The sequence below is a fragment of the Hydra viridissima genome, unplaced genomic scaffold (genome assembly GCF_058129835.1).
Source record: "Hydra viridissima isolate aposymbiotic clone 2 unplaced genomic scaffold, HvirCarnegie_v1 scaffold_10, whole genome shotgun sequence".
Taxonomy (NCBI): Eukaryota; Metazoa; Cnidaria; class Hydrozoa; order Anthoathecata; family Hydridae; genus Hydra; species Hydra viridissima.
This window is the reverse complement of record NW_028324309.1, coordinates 4,507,807-4,525,191: the sequence shown is the minus strand read 5'-3', so window position 1 is coordinate 4,525,191 and position 17,385 is coordinate 4,507,807. Positions and strand designations below refer to the sequence as shown.

General features: G+C 30.3%; 1 long non-coding RNA gene and 1 pseudogene across 1 annotated transcript; one reads left to right on the top strand and one right to left on the bottom strand.

Annotated features, from left to right (window-relative positions):
* The first annotated feature begins 1,631 nt into the window (after positions 1-1,631).
* Positions 1,632-2,804, top strand: LOC149882725 (uncharacterized; annotated as a pseudogene).
* Positions 2,805-5,913: 3,109 nt separating this feature from the next.
* Positions 5,914-8,975, bottom strand: LOC149882724 (uncharacterized). The gene is made up of 3 exons (XR_016456483.1): positions 8,199-8,975; positions 7,966-8,044; positions 5,914-6,089 (listed from the first exon to the last, which is right to left on the bottom strand). It is a non-coding gene; the product is annotated as an uncharacterized LOC149882724 (long non-coding RNA).
* Positions 8,976-17,385: the final 8,410 nt, after the last annotated feature.

Here is a 17,385-nt window from a genome sequence, read left to right as displayed (position 1 = left end):
ATGTTAGTATCGTTTGTTATCGGTGCGATACCATACAGTATCGATATCGAGATCACGCGATACTGGTATCGAAAGTATCGTTTATGTTGGTATCGTTTGGTCTCGGTGAGATACCTTACGGTATCGATATCGATACTAGTATCAAAAGTTATCGGTAAAAGTTATTGTAAAATTTATTTTTACTTTCAAAAACTTAACTTTTTCGTGGCCAAGTGGATAAAGTTATGGCGTATAAGCACGGAGTTCTAGGTTCAAGTCTTTCATGAAAGCTTAATTTTTTTAACTAAAAATGCAGATTTTTTTTTACATTTTTACGTCATAACTATTCTTGTTTATTAACTATTAAGATTTTTAAAAAAATTGATTTAATTGATGGAGCAGTAATTCATAAATTGCAAAGCACAATGTGCTAAATTGATAGCCAGGTTGTATGCCGGCCCACTCTGAATTTGTTTTTGTTTCATACTAATTGTAAAAAAAAAAAAAATTAAATTCACGCCTATCAAAGGGTCTTTTTTTGGTAATAATATTTCTGAAATTATTTAACTCTTTTGACATTTTTTAGAGGTAAAATCAACAGTAAATGCCCCCAAAACTTACTTTTGCCTCAGTCCTCAAGTGAGTTCGAAGCGTCCCGGCTCTGTTGTTTTTTATAAAAATAAAATAATGATAAAAAAGTAAAACCATTTTATTCAATATTAAACTGTATTTTACATTTTCAGGAGAATCTGCTCTGTGTAAAACTTGTGGAAATAAGCTTGCAACAAAGCAAGCAAATACTACTGGCTTGCGAAAGCATATTCAAACACAACATAGGAAGTTATTCATCGAACTTCAAAAAAAAGAAGACGAGCGGAGATCACAAGTAGATGAAGAACTAAACGTAATCGAGGCAGGTGCTTCTGGATCCGCAAAAGATGTAGCCTTCAAAACTCTCACTCTCCCGAAGAAGGCGGTTACAGAAAAGTGGCCACTTCAAGATCGGCGTCAATTAGAAGTTGATCATGACACTATTACTTTGATTGCTACTGAGTGCTTGCCGTTTAGTTTTGCTGATTCTGAAAATTTTAAAAGTTTTATGAACAAAATATTACCAAATGCCACAATAAAACATTCAACGACTTTCTCAAAAAATAAACTCCCTCAGCTTTACCATACACTGAAGGTAGTAATGCATGAAGTTATGGAAAAAGAGCTCATAGATCTTAATCAGGTTGCCATAACCACCGATCACTGGACATCAAGGGCAAATGATTCATACATGTCTGTGACATTGAAGAAATTTACATTAGAAGTGTGCCTATTCAAAGAGCGACACACTGGTATCAACATTGCAAAAGCACTTGATAACACACTCTCATACCCTGAATCATTAAAAAAAATACCCAATAAACTGTGTGTTATTGATCAGGCATCAAATATGGCATGTGCTCTAAACAACAGTGTGTCTTTAATAACTAAAGAAGAAGGTTCTGTTACATGCAGTGATCACAAACTCAACACTGCACTTCAAAGAACAGTTGAGGGTACCCGGAACTGAAAGATGCTTTTCTTAAAGCTCACTTACTACCAGGCTTCATAAATCGACAGCCTTCAGTGCTTCGTTGAAAGATGCTTGTTCTAGGTTAGATGTGAGTTATCTCAAAATACCCTCCACAGTAACTACGAGATGGAACAGCCATTACGATATGCTGCACGTCATGCTTCGACTGAAGGTTCCACTCATAAACTTACGCGATACAGAAGGTGATGATTGGAAGAAAACCGTACCTACAGATGAACAGTTCCTACTCTTTGAAGCTATTGTTCCAGTGCTTAAATCTGTTAAAGAATTATCAGTTTTTTTATCTTCTGACACAGAGATCCGAATTGACATGTCACTGTGGAAAGTAACAGCGCTCATCAACTTCGTCGAGAAAGAAAAAATAATTATGTTACTCATGGAAACAACAAATTAGTAGAAAAATTCTTAGAAGACTTATTATCAGAACTAAATAAGAGATTCCCAGACAAAGGCCGTAAATTACCCGCATTTGCACTAGGACATTACCTTCATCCATTTTTTCGTGGACATCTTCTTGATGTTGACGATGAAAATATTCAAAAACTGGTTGAAAACCATCCCACAACCAAAGAATACTTTGAGAATTCTTCATTGTCTGTCTCAAGCTCCAGTAATAACAACGGTAGTAACGATTCCATTGCTGATAATGCACAAGGTTGGGAGGAAAATGAGTACAATATTATTTTAGCAAAGTATAAGGAAGATACTAATTCGCATCATATACACGAAAACCCTCCTATTAAACTTGAAATGGAAAAATACCAAAAAACAATAAGATCCAAAAATGCAGGAAAAACTGACACCTTAGCATGGTGGAAGCAGCATGCAGCGGAACTTCCTATCTCTTCGGGTGTTGCAAGATCTTGGTTGGCAACTCCACCAACCTCTGCATCATCTGAAAGAGCATTTTCTGCTTCTGGCCTTGTCATCACTGATCGTAGATACAATCTCGATAGTGACAAGGCAGATAAGCTTGTATTTATAATGCAGAACTATTCCGCTCTTGAAAATTACATTAAAAAATGGCCCATCGAACAAGAAAATGAAAGTGATATAGAACATGAATCAGACTTATCTTTGCCAATATTAATAGAAGAAAATCCTAAAATACCAACGAAAGTACGGCAAAGGAAAAAACAACGAATGGACGATAGCCAAAGTATTGTAGATTATTAAAAAACAATAACTAAATCTCTAAAAAGCAATTGTACTGGTATTTTGTTTATAAAAAATTCAATAAGTCACATTTTAATTTTTTGTTTTTTTGTTTTATTGAGATTCTCGATTCGAGACCATGCGATACTATACGATTCTTTTTATTATCGGTATCGTTTGGTATCGAAGCGATACTGATAGTATAGACATTGGAACATGAGCGATACCACACGATACGAGACCTTCCTTCTCGGTATCGAGTGGTATCGAACCGATACTGATAGTATCGACATTAGTATATAAGCGATACCACGCGATACGAGACCATTCTTCTCGGTATCGACTTATACGATACCGATTATCTGGTGTCTGCTGTAAATAGCATGAAAGAAGAACTAGATACCATTTTAAGCATTGTACAACCGAAAATTGCGGCAATTTCATAAAATTAATATAAAAGGTATGCATAACTTGCGAAAAAAAACATGCGAGATATTTTAAATATAAGTTTTGATCCTTTATAGTGCTTTTTATTATGTTTGATAACATTTTATAACAAAGTTTTATGTTTTCCCAGGACAAAAAGTTCTGCAATGTTTTAAAATTTTATACAAATTCTACAAGAACTCTAAAGAAGTTCTATAAGATTTATACAAGATCATAAATGTCATAAGAAATTAATGCAATTTATAAAAAACTTTTTAACCAGGATTAGTATGACTCGTTGATGTAAGATTTCACAGTTATCACGAATGGTCATGGTGACAAACTAGCTGAACCGAGAGCGCCACCTGTAAGGGATGATATTATACACATCCGGGGATCCCTTGACGGAAATTTTGAAATGAATTGCTTTCGTCCGCAGAAAAAAATTTTCATTTGAATATTTTAGTACAATTTCAACAACTTCATGTGTCACCGAAAAGTAACTTTAAAATCTGAACCAACTGATCCGAAGGTGATCACGAATAATACCGATTGCGTATTATAATTTATTTTTTGAAGATAAACACCGTTTACATTTGTTACTTTTAAATCAGCATGTTACTAATAAAATTTTTACTTTATTTATACAATTTAATGCTGTTAAAAATAGACCAATTAGTTTTTAATAGACGCCATAAATGTGCAATATATGGCACACTTATGAAAATTTGGCACATAAAAACACCCAGAACCACAACCACGCATAATTTAGGATCGGCATGTCCCTTCATATGCCAACTTACAACCAAATAGTATTGACGTAAACTTCTTCTGATCAGCAGCGTAAGAAAACCAACAAAACTTTGTGGCATTAACCCAAATGCAAAAATATTTGGGTAAAAATTCAACCTGATCGCATCTATATTTCAGAACTTAGTGCAAGTACAATAAGGATTTTTGCATTTTTTGCAGCTATCAAGAAAGTTCTTTGTTAAGATCTTTTGATGTCATTCTCAGAATAATTATAATTTAAGAACTTTATAGTAATATACCAAAAGTTGTGAAAAAAAAAAAAGTTTTATTACCTTTAACATTTAAATGGTCAAGGCCAAAAAAGAATTTGGACAATAATCTTTTACTTTGGTTGTTAAATCTTCGTCTTTAAAACCTTTTTTTATGTTTAAAACACTAAAAAATTGTTTTGATACAATACAAAAGATAATTTAGGCCATCATTTACTCAAATTACATCACAGTAATAAATTACTTTAACCTATTTTTTCTTTACTATTATAACAAAAACTTTAAAAATATATATGTTTTCAACTTGTATTTATGGGTTTATTTTTATATGAGTAATTAAAATTGTGCTCATATAACTCCACATTAATATATAACACTATAAATGACTATTTTAACCCACATTTTTAGATAAATAAAATGATTTTAATATTTTCACTGTAGTTCTATTTTGTGCTACTTTAATATTTTAGCATAAAAGTTACATCAATATGAACAAAGAAAATGCAAATTCTTTGTCATACAAACAGGAAAAATTTTTTTACAATAAAAAAAAAAGGTTGTTTTGCTTGAAAAAGTCGAAAAGTTCTGACATTTCTTGGAATAAACATTTCTCAAAACAACTCTACACACACAAAAAAGGTTTCTTTGATCTGAGGGAATATTTTCTGTGATTAACAACAATTGAAACTGCAAGTATCTGTTTTCTTTCTAATTTAATAGACTGAAAACTTCTCATTTGCTTTATCTTTTAAAAACTAACATAAAATTTGAAACATATTTTCTACAATTAAGATGATAAATTTTGTTCGTGGAAGCTTAATTATGTTTACTATTCAAGTTCCCTGTGCAGCTCAACAATTTACGTTATTATTCTGTATGGGTTTTATTTCTTTAAAAATTTGACCAGTGTTGATGAAAGTCCTGGTGTGCAGTTTCAACTGCCTGTTCACTGAAGAGTCCTACCTAAAATCTTTGACAATTGATGATGTTCTCGACATAATACATCACTGAATGAACTTTAAGTGTGATTCTAGCATTTGGGATTTTCAAAAATATAATCATAAAACCGTTAACTGATCAATTTTATTTGTGTAGTCTGCTTCCAGGACAAATCCAAAGCATGATTTCGAAACTAGATTGAGCTTTTTGAAAGTGTCAATTATGCCAAAAGCATTCGAAGCAGAAGCTTCTTCAACACGTTGGTGCAGAGTGTCCACATTGTTGACCAGTTTTCGGCATTGGTGTTCTTCAAACTACCCTCCATGATAGTAACTTGGTTGAATGTGAAGTGCATCTGGCCACTTATCAGCATCTAGCCAGGAGTCTTTGAGGATCTTTTACAGGTGGTTATTGATACCCAATAGAAGATATCCCAGCCAACATTGACAGACGGGTACCGTACGGGGCCCATACGGGTCCGCAACTGGGTTCCGTATGGGAAGACCAACGGTATCCCGTCGGATCTTGGCCGCGGTTTCCATATGGGGCCCATATGGGTATGCCCGCTGGGTATCCCGTATGGGTTCCAGTCAAATCCTGTACTTTAAAACCGTAAGGGGCCCATTTGGGTTTACAACTGGGACCCATATGGGAAACCCATCGGGAACCCGCCGGATCTTGGCCGCGGTTTCCATATGGGGCCCATATGGGTATGCCCGCTGGGTATCCCGTATAGTTCCCACAAAGTTTGCCAATTGCAAATCTTGCAAAACTACTTTTATAATTTACAGATAAAATAAAACTGTATATGATTTGACTGTTTGTTTCAAACAAAATAACAATTAAAATTACAATGTCAAAATTGAGAGAATTTTTAACCTATCTTTAATCGCGTATCATCTGATTTCACGGTTGTTTCGCGAATTGGAAGCTTTTCCATCGTTTTATTCTCGTTTCGAAGCTTTTTCTGGTTTTAATATAAGCTGTAAAAAATAAAATTTAACTGTTAGTCTGAAATTTTATAGGTAACACACCTGGTTTTATTCATTTAATATATTATAGAACTCTCTACTCAACACTCTTCAGATAAAAAATTGTTGTGATAGTAAATGAATAACATTCCTTTAGTTACTGATAAATAAATTATAATTTTATATTGATATTGTATATATTTTTAAATAAATAAATATATATATATATATATATATATATATATATATATATATATATATATATATATATATATATATATATATATATATACAATAATATTTATCAACCCTCCAAATTAGGGTTGGCATTCGGCATTGGTGACCTAATTGCCTACCTTAAAGTGTCTGAGGTTTGCAACTTTTTTCTGACCTTGTTTATATCTTTTATGGCAAAACCTCAGTGAAAATTAATTTTAGAGGACCTGATGCTAACCGAAAATAGAGTGAATGTGTGTATGTGCCTGTGTGTGTTTGCGTATATATTGTGCATATTTTGTATATACATACAATATATATATATATATATATATATATATATATATATATATATATATATATATATATATATATATATATATATATATATATATACACACTTTTACTTAAGCTAACCAATCATACATTTGAACTTTTTTAGTTAACTGTACCCAAAAAGTTAAAATTGGTAATTCATGTTCATCTAACCAAAATGTAAAATATGGAGCACCCCAAGGTACAGTCCTGGGTCCAAATCTCTTTAATATCAAGTTGTGGATATACCAAAATGTCTTGAATACATTTCTAAATGTATTTATCAAAATATAATGATGAGTCATTCATAAACCAATCAAAAAAAAAAAATATTAATTATGGCACCACCTAACATTCAAAAAGATATTATTATTAAGGGTACTTTTGTTAACAAAAAATGCATTTGATTTGTTGATTCTGCAAAAAGTCTAGATGTGATACTCAAAAATCAATTATCTTTAAAAACACAAATAAATAAGATTGTTAAAAACTGTTACAATATAATGAGAAATATACCCAAAATAAAACAATTCTTATCCCATAAAGATCTGTGCATCATAGTATGTTCATTATTATTTTCACAACTATATTATTGTAACTCCCTCTACTTTGGAATTGATAAAACACTATTAAAAAAAAACTGCAGTCTGTTCAGAATTGTGCAGCAAGACTGGTATTTAAAACCAGAATAGAAAATCAAGTAAATAAAAAAGAATATAACAACTTGCATTGGCTAAAAATTAGAGAAATAATATATTTCAAGGTTGTTTTAATAATGCAGAAATCTATTAAACAGGAAGTACTAACATCATTATGCAATTTAATTCAATACTCTTAGTCAGAAAGAACACTAAAACTAAAAGAAACAAAATACAATAATTGTTTCAGCAATCAAGCATTATGCCAGTATGGTCTTAAACTTTGGAATATACTTCTAAATAGCATCAGTGACAAAAAAAACACAACTATTTTTAATGAAAAACTAAAATCATATTTAATGGTGAATGGAGAACTATTCCACCAGAAAACTCTTGATTATTAAAATTTCTCGCTTTGTTTAATTTGTTGCACAGCTGAGCTAAGTGTTTTGCCAACTTCTGGCAAAACACAGTAGTTGTGGGTAAACCCATGTATTTATTATTTATTTATTTACATATATAAAAGCCTGTCTGAATTATCTCAATCTACAAACTCTATAACAAAGAAGGCAGTTAGGGGATATGATACAATAATCTAAAGCATTCAAGGGGGTTAATGAAGTAAATTGGTTTCATATCAATGCACACCACATTCCTTTTTAGCACAAGAACCTGCAAGTCATTTGTATGTTAAATTAAAATTATGTAACTTTATATACCTATTTTTTTGGTTTTGATATACTTCATCAACATTTTAGGTATCTTCTGCATATCTGCATTTTTCATTTGCTTCAGATTCTGTGTCAAAATTTTAAAAAGTACTTATGATAATTATTGATGTATCAAAATTTCATTTTCAAATTTCAATAATTATGATTAAATGCTTAAATAAATTTATAAAAAATTATCAAAATTATTACTTTACTATCTTTAAGAATATTATATAAACTACCTGCAGTTGACAAAATTCTTCCTGAAAACCTAAGCCATCCAACCTCAGGTTCTTGACATATTGATTTAGCTAAGTCTATTTTTTTCATATTTGTCCAGCAAGGCCAATAAAAATCTGTAGATTTTCTAGAGGATATTATTGATAACACATTTTCACTCATAGCATTCACTAACCAAATTAGTGGTACGTAATCTGTAATGTTTTCTTCATCGAATGCAACTATTGCATACAACATCTCACTCAGTAACACAGTACAGAAATTACACAGTAAGTTACTCTGCTACAAAATGTAAACGAAAATAGAAAAAAATCCATACTCTGCAATCTCCTTTATATAGGAGTAAAATATTACTAAATTGTACTTTTGGTTTTAAAAAAAAAATGTTCAATGGTCTTCAAAATCTATTCATGATTCTAAGAATATATGCCACAAGGAAGTAAGACAAAAATGAAAACCCTCACGTCAACTTTATAATATTATATGCATTTCCTTGTGGCGTTACTTTTCATAAACGCAAATATTAATGAATTCTTTAAAGTATTTATTGTTCAAATTGCATGTAAAACTTTGTAAAATTTTCAACTTTTTACTAAAGAAAGAAAAAGAGAAAAATTTATGTATAAAAAACAAAAATAGTTATAACAACTTTTTATATAGAGTTTCATAAAAAACATAAAACGAGAAAACGATTATAACTTTAATTTATACGTTATATTGTAAAAACTTTTTTTGCACAAGGTAAGTTGCAAATGGCGATAATGGTCTGATTGCATAAATTTTTCCGGATATTACTTTCACCAGATGGGTCCCTAATGGGAAACCCGTAAAAATCCCAGTTTTCTTAGCCCTTATGATTACCACTTGCGGCCCATATTACTATTTTTGCTTAATTTTTCAACCGGGACTCGTCTTTTTCATACGGGACCCGTCTGGAAACCAGAACACAAACCCTTCTAAATCCCGTTCCCATAAGCCCAGTTAAAAACCATACGGTACCCGTCTGTCAATGTTTGCTGGGATAGCTCCATCGGTGCTATATCTTCTACTGGGTATCAATAACAGTCTCTTAAAAAGTAAATTTCTTTCAATATTAAGCTTGAATTAAAAATTTACTGCTTCATTGTAAATGTTTTCATGTAATTGATTGTATCTGAGGTAATTGAATGAGGAGGTCCTCCTGTTACTTTGGTAAGCCGAATAATACCAGGGAGAGGTGGGTCCTTGTTTGCTATGACATTGGATGCAATCTGCCACCTTTGCATCTTAAGTAGCGAAAGCCTACATGTTTTTATATCATTGGGAGCATTGATGTGACAATCCTTTGCCTAAATGCAAAAGCGAGTACTTATACAGCACAGGACCTGTTTCTCATCAACCTTTGGTGCTTCCAGAGAACATTCTTGTTTTAGCCTAGAATTTCCAATTTGAGAGATGAGATAGACAAACATCTGACCATTAGATTCTGTTTGAACAAATATAGACTTGAAGTCAAACAGGGCTGTTAAAATCACACCTTTTCTATCCTTTTTTGTGCATATTGCATACCTGCAAGGCTCGCAAATCTTCTAAGCTATGCACGAAGTACATGCATTAAGGTTTGTGTGGTACAAATAGCAAACTCGTTCTGCTGGAAAAGCTGCTGTCTCGTTACTTTTTTGAGACACAATTGACCCATTCTTTTCCATCGAAGAGCAAAAAAATGATTTGTTGATTTGCATTATTGGACCTCTCTTTCAGTAGCATTATTCACAACAGATAGGTTGCAAACAAATTGTTTTAACTCTTTATAGGAGCTCATGAAATTAAACTCATGAAATTAACACTATAAAGTTCACCAATTTTTTATCGTTAATTTCTCAAAAACTGATAATGACATTTTTCTAACCATTTTGCACAATGAAACTTATGTTTTTATTTTGTTATTTTGGTTTGAGTATTGGTAATCATTTTTTCGGGTTAAAACGAAAAAACGAATGTTAAAACGAGAAAAGTTTCGGAAACTTTTCTAAAAAATTCTTATTTGTCACAAGTTTTTATTTCAAATGGACCAGTGTTTTTCAATCTACGACCATTGCTGCTCGATCTTCACTTGAATTTATTTTGTAGTTGTACATTGAGGCTCGATTTATCGAACAAAAGCAGGAAGGCGAAAATAAACACGAAACAGAAACTCAAAAGAAACATAATGATAAATATCAACAAAATCAATCATTTGCTTCATAAACGCAAATCCATGTCAGACGCAAATAGATCTTGAGAAAAAAATTAAATGTAGCCAAGCATTCATTGGAAAAGTACTTTCAAGAATATAAAGTATATCATAAAAAGAAAATTCCGAAGCGATCCACTGATGGAGAAACTAAAGTAATTCGTCAAAGCCGAGAGAACTTGTGTATAATTGAAAATGATGAACCCTTTGTAAAAATATATTTTTCAAAATTGTCAGACCAGAAATTTTTTTATTAGTCAAAAGGTAAATATGTCGCCAATATATTCAAATATACTTAGATTGAAAAATTTCCCACCAAGTTCTCTAAAGATTTTGAGCTAAAAAATATAAATAGAAGATTGCTTAAAGAAATGTCTTTTGCCATTCATTAAAAATCATGATTTGCCCACAATATTTGGATTTATTCGGTTGTAAACTACTACTTCAAGAAATATATAGAATAGTATGAACAAAATGGCGTCGAATTGGTATTACCCCAGCTAACACAAAACGTTCAAGTACGTTCTAAGAACGTTGGAAACGTTCTTAGAACGTTCTTAGAACGTGCCCAACCGTTTCTAACGTTCTACGAACGTTTCTTGAACGTGTATATTAGCTGGGACTGTTCTCAAAATATAACTAGATAGCGTATACGGGAAATTTTTTGAAGCCAGTTTTGGCCTCCCAAGATGGCGGCGGAATTAACAAACGGCTATATGAATATTAAGAAAGTGATGATAATCAAGTTTTTTATTTTAAGTTCAAATATTGATAAATATGTAAGCTTCAAATAAAAAAATTTTTTTTTGTTTAACATAAGATTTTTCATAAAAATAACGGAATATTACATATTTACATAAATTTCAAATATAAATATTTTTTAATTTAATAAAACGTATTCCTACATTAACTTGTTCTATATTAACTTTCTGATTTTCGTTTTTTTAGAATAAATATAACAAAGAAAAAGAAAAATTCTCAGTAAAACTAAGTACAACTCTTAATTTTAATTTGTTTAAATTTTGTTTAATAGTAGTGATGAAATAATATTTCTTTGCTTTTGCAGAAACCTCAAATTTTCAGCATTTGTTATATAATTTATGTGCCTTTTAGTTCTTAAATACCCAATATTGCGTGCTAAAAGGTTAATAACACAATTGCATGGTAGGCAGCTGAGTTTTTTTTTTTTTAATATTTTTTATGCATTAGTTTTTAAGATAAGTACTAAAAATTTATAAATGCTGCATGAATTATTAGCCGAGCACTGTGAGTACACACAACTCAGCCTTTCCTTCTAGAGTTATTATATACAAATACGTGTTATACATATATCACATGATATGATATGATAAGATATGATATGATATGATATGATATGATATGATATGATATGATATGATATGATATGATATGATATGATATGATATGATATGATATGATATGATATGATATGATATGATATGATATGATATATACAGTACTATAAACAAGTTTTAGCCCACCATAAGTTTATCATTATTTTTGATTTTATCGTGAAAATGTAAAGGATTTATGAAGTAAAATAAAATCAGGTTTATAGACACATATATAATAAACAAAAATATCTAGAAATAATTTCATAAAATATGATACAAAAAGAAAGAACAATTAATACTTTGTATGTCCGCCTTTTGCGTTGATCAAAGAAGCGAATTTCCTGGGAATTGATTCACATAAGTTTGAAATGAAATTTTGTGGAATATTGTCCCACTCTCTTTTTAATATTCGAAAACCTTCTTCGACATTTTTTGGGTTATATTCAGCCATTTTTTTATCCAAATAATCCCAAACATGTTCAATAATGTTCAAATCTGGACTTTGAGGAGGCCAGTTCATTACTTCGAGAACTCCCTCCTCACATATGTCCTGTAAATATTTTTTGGCCACTCGGGAACAATGTTTGGGATCATTGTCTAGCTGCAGAATGAAATTATTACCAATTAGTCTCATTCCAGATGGTATTGCATGATGTCTTAAAATTTCTTTATACTGTTCTTCTGTCAGTTTGCCATCAATTCTGATTAAATCACCTACTCCAGATAATGAAATACAATCCCAAACTAAAACAGAACCTCCCCCATGCTTGATTGTTGGATGTAGACAATCAGGGCGATAAGCCTCTCCTACCCTTTTTCTTACATTCTGTCGTCTTCTGCTACCGAACAATTCAAATTTTGATTCATCTGTGTATAATACATGGTTTAACATTCCTTGCGCCCAATTATTATGCTATTTTGCATACTTAAGTCTTTTTTCTTTATTGCCACGACGTAGTAAAGGCTTTCGAACTGCAACACACCATCTTAACCCAGCTTTTAGCAAATGTCGTCGAATGCAAGATGAGGAAATATTTGTCCCAGTCGCAGCCTGAATGTCTTGGGCTAGTTCACTGGAGGTTTTTTTCCGATTTCGCAGAGACACATTTTTAAAATACTTTATGTCATGTTTTGTAAGCTTTGGAGGTCTTCCATTTCGAATTTTATCCTCAAGAGATCCCGTGTTTTTAAATTTTTTTATAATTTATTTTTTGGACAATTTGTCGTTAAGAATAAACTTCTTCATGAAGCACGATAATTTTTTTACGCTCCAGTAGTGGAATTTTACCCATTTTATTACTTAAATAACAATAAAAATAATAATACAAAAGGAAAAAAAAAAAAAAAAAACGTAATTTAGAAGAAGTTTTGCTATTAAAAAATCAAAAATTAATATTAAACACACAGTATCTATGAAATATCTTTGTAAACTGTACTATCATCTAATATGAAACCTTCACAGCAATAAATAAACAAAAATGCAAGAGCAAACTAAAAACACACAAGCTTATACGAATTGGGTTTAGATCAGCATACAATAAAAATAAACACAGATATCTAAATTCAAAAATCTATGTAAAATTTTGATAAATATTGCTTTTGTTTGTTAAAATAGTGTTTAGTATTGTTTGAAGTTAGAGATTATTTTATATTTAAAAAAATAATTGGAAGCTACTATTCAAAATCTGTTAAAAAATACGAGTTTTAATAAGTGGGCTAAAACTTATATACAGTACTATATTTATCATAACATATCATATCATATCTTATCATATTATAATAAAAATATTTATCATTGTTTTTTGAATAGGATAAGTTTTATTAATTGCTTTTCTTTTTTCCAGTTAGTTAGGCGGTTTATTTTTTACCCAGGTGATAAAGACATATTTTTGCACATTTTTCTGAAATGAGTTTAATCAGTGAAAACAAATGGTTACCAATTATAGCTGAGTCAAACATGAGAAGCTCGTTCATTAAATAACTCTATATTCAAAAACTTATTAACAGGTTAAGAATCTTTTTTTAAGGTGTTTTTACATGTATTTATTTCTTAAATTGGGAGAAATTATCCCTAAACTTTACGGGATAATTAACATTTAAAGATTTATGTATCATACGTTTTTTAATAATATACATAATGTTGATAATGCTTGATTGCATACATAATGTATATTATCAAAAATTTCCTTTAGTAATTTTTAAAGTTGTTTTGAATAAAAAGTCAAAAACAATTGGTTCAAATATTGAGAGCTGGAATATTCCAAAGAATATTAAATAAGCATAATAATATATAATTTAAAAAAATTTATACTTTGCATTTAATATTCTTATTAAATATTATATCCATTAATTACATTCATGTAATAAATAATCCTAGAAGGAACCCTTGTGTTGTGTGTACTCACAGCACTCAGTTTATTGTTCATGCAGCATCTACATATCTGAAAACTATTTTATTTCTTTAAACTTTTTAAGAATTTATTTCGTAGTCTAGTTTTTCTTTCAAAACTCAGTTTAACCCATTCCACCACAATTTTTTTTTACATATTTTGTTAATTAAAACACTATTTAATTTTTACAAGTTTTTATTTCAAAGAAACCTTAACACTAAATTACACATAAAATTAAAATGGTAAAACATAGGACAAAAATTTTTTATGCATAAAATGACCACGTAAAGACAGACCGGCGAAACGCCGGTTTAGTGTTTCAATACCATAATGTAGTAGACCGGCGATTAGCAGGCTTTGTGTGTCAATGGGTTAATTATTTTCTTTCATACTTCTGTAAAGCCTTCTAAAATGTACACCGGTCACCGCCAAGAGCTCTGATCGCCGCCATTTTTGGCTTAAACTTTTATTTAAAAAAAAAAAAAGCAATAAAAAACGCTATCCAGTCATTAGTGCTGTGACCAAAAATAAGAATTGTAACTAACTTCACTAAAAAAGCTGTAACTAAATTTAGTTGTCTAACTTTCTAGTCTTACTAAATTTAGTCGACTAACTTTTTACTCTAAATTTAGTAGACTAACTTTTAAGTCTAACTAAATTTAGTCGGCTAACTTTTTAGTCTAACTAAATTTAGTCGACTAAACTTTTAAATTGCGAAAAATATATTGTCACTATTACCCAAAAAATACTTTTTTTAAATCTTGTTATGCGTTAGTTGTAAAGTGGCTTTAGCGCAATATTTTTAATTGCAAATTGTTGTAAGTTACAATTTAAATCTGCAGGGCATCCGTTTCAAGGTTCGATTTTCAGAGTTTTTCAGGCTTTTGGAGAAAGGTTTGCAACATACAATTGGAATTTTGTAATAAAACTTATCCGATTAGTCCCCCATTATTATTAAATACTTGTTTTAAATTTCAATGAAAAGCGGTTCAGATCTGGATTTTTTCAATTTCTAATTAAAATGAATTATAAATTATAAAACATATGTGAAATCAGTTTATAAAAAAAAAATAGTGCCATGTTTTTCAAAGGTGTGTTATGTGCAGAAGCATTTTCGAGTTTTCTTTATATAATACCTGCAATGATTTTTTGAGGTAATAATATGTAATTTATTTCGTTCTAAAATCATAAAAACGCAGACATTTACCGTGACAGCAGTAAGATTGAAACAGCAAGGTAACTGTTTTTTTTATTTTTATATTATTTAATTGAGTATATATCTTGTTCAACTCTCAATTTCTTTTTTTTCTTTAAAAAATTATGTATTTGGTATAAAATATCAGCTGTTTTTGACGGAGTTGTTCTGCTAACAAACCAATTTTTTATTAAATTCAATAAAAGATAATTTGGGGCAATACAAGGTACAAACAAAACATTTTTTTTACCTAATTGTCACAAACTATATTTACGTATTTTAAATTTCTTAAAAACAAATTCTAATGTCTTTAAATTGATTTATTTTTCATAGCTGATATTATGTTCAAATAATTTCTCAACACAACAAGTTTTGAGGAATGTCTTAACTAACACCTCAAAGTAATGGTTTCCCGCTATATACTAGATAAATCGTTATCCTCTATAATATCTTTAAACTTACTTTAAGAAACTGTGTTTTTAAATTATGTCGAACAAAAATATGTTTTCTCAAATTAAACATGCCACTCCAATACTTAATTTACAGAAAAAGTTTGAAAAAAGAAAGTCTATAGATGAACAAAGCCCTCATAAAGATAGCAAAGCAAATTCAAGTTTTTAATCCGGCTTTTTTTTTTGATTATAATCACACACTCCCCATAGGTGACGAGATATGAAAAAATTAGACGTTCAATTGAACTCCCGCAAATTAATTAAACGTCAAAGGGTGCCTTTTTTAGGTCCCGTACCCATTGGGTGTTTATAAACAGTTGCAACAACCGCATTTGTAGTTATCTCAAAGCTGGAGAAAAAGTGCTAGTAATCAAAATTGGTTTAATACATTAGGAACTTGATTTGACTAGGCCATAAGAATCATAATTAATAAAGTGCCACCGTGTATGAAAAGTTCATGGTATAGGTTATTCAGTTTTTTTTAGCACTAGATCTTATTTTAGTCGACTAAAAAGTTAGTTAACTAAGTTTAGTTAAATTAAAAAGCTTGTCGACAAATTTAGTTAGACTAAATTCTTAGTAGACTAACTTTAGTCAGACTAAAGAGTCGACTCATTTTAGTTAGACTAAAACTAACCTTAACTCCCACCTTAAGTACAAACTCGTTCTTTATACCATTATTTAAAACTGTATTATCAAACACCATTCCCACAAATTTTCTCTATTTGTTCATATAATTTCAGAAAGATATTTATTACTTCATTCTGCCATACTTCTGTGGAACAATATAAGGGGGGGCATACTAACAGCATATATTTGCCTACTCAATTTACACTTGCTGCAATTTTGTCTAAACTTTTAAACAATTTTACCACCAAAATGAAACAATATTGGGGATCATTTCATTTTTTTAAGTGAATCCACCTGTTTATCTGTTTCTTATTTGACCTTTTTCCCAATCCTTTAGACATGATGCAGCCGAATATTTTATAGTGAAACTGGTGATTTCTATCAATTGAGAAAGAAAATTTCACTTTATGTTCTAATGCAGACACGCTTTATGCTTTATTCATATGTAACAAGCCACATAATCGATAATTGGAGTCTTTATTTGTAGTCTGAACTGACTTTGTTTCATTTTTAAGATTGGTTTATATAAAGAAGTTAATTAGATAAAAAAGTATATTTATATATAAAAAAAATATGCTTTTTTGGTCATTTTTTTTTATTATTACTTACGTAAGTAGTGTCTTTTCACTGCATTTTTGCGTCTTTTTACAAATTAATAATCTTGGTTTGTTTTATTGTGTTCTGTCCTTCCACTGTTACTATATATCAGAAACAAAAATACTAAAATTCTTTTTTTTATTGAAATAAAAAAAAACAGCATCGAACATAATTCAACACCTATAATACGTGTTCTTGTGTGTTTCTTGCGTTTCATTACTGATGTAATGAAAAACAAGAAAAGGTAAAGTTTTGATTTGAACACAGAAAATTATCCTCTTTTTCCATTACCTTTCTCAACGATCAGAATATAAAGATTGGGTTCTCCACATTTATGATATACAAGTGCTTGAAGGAA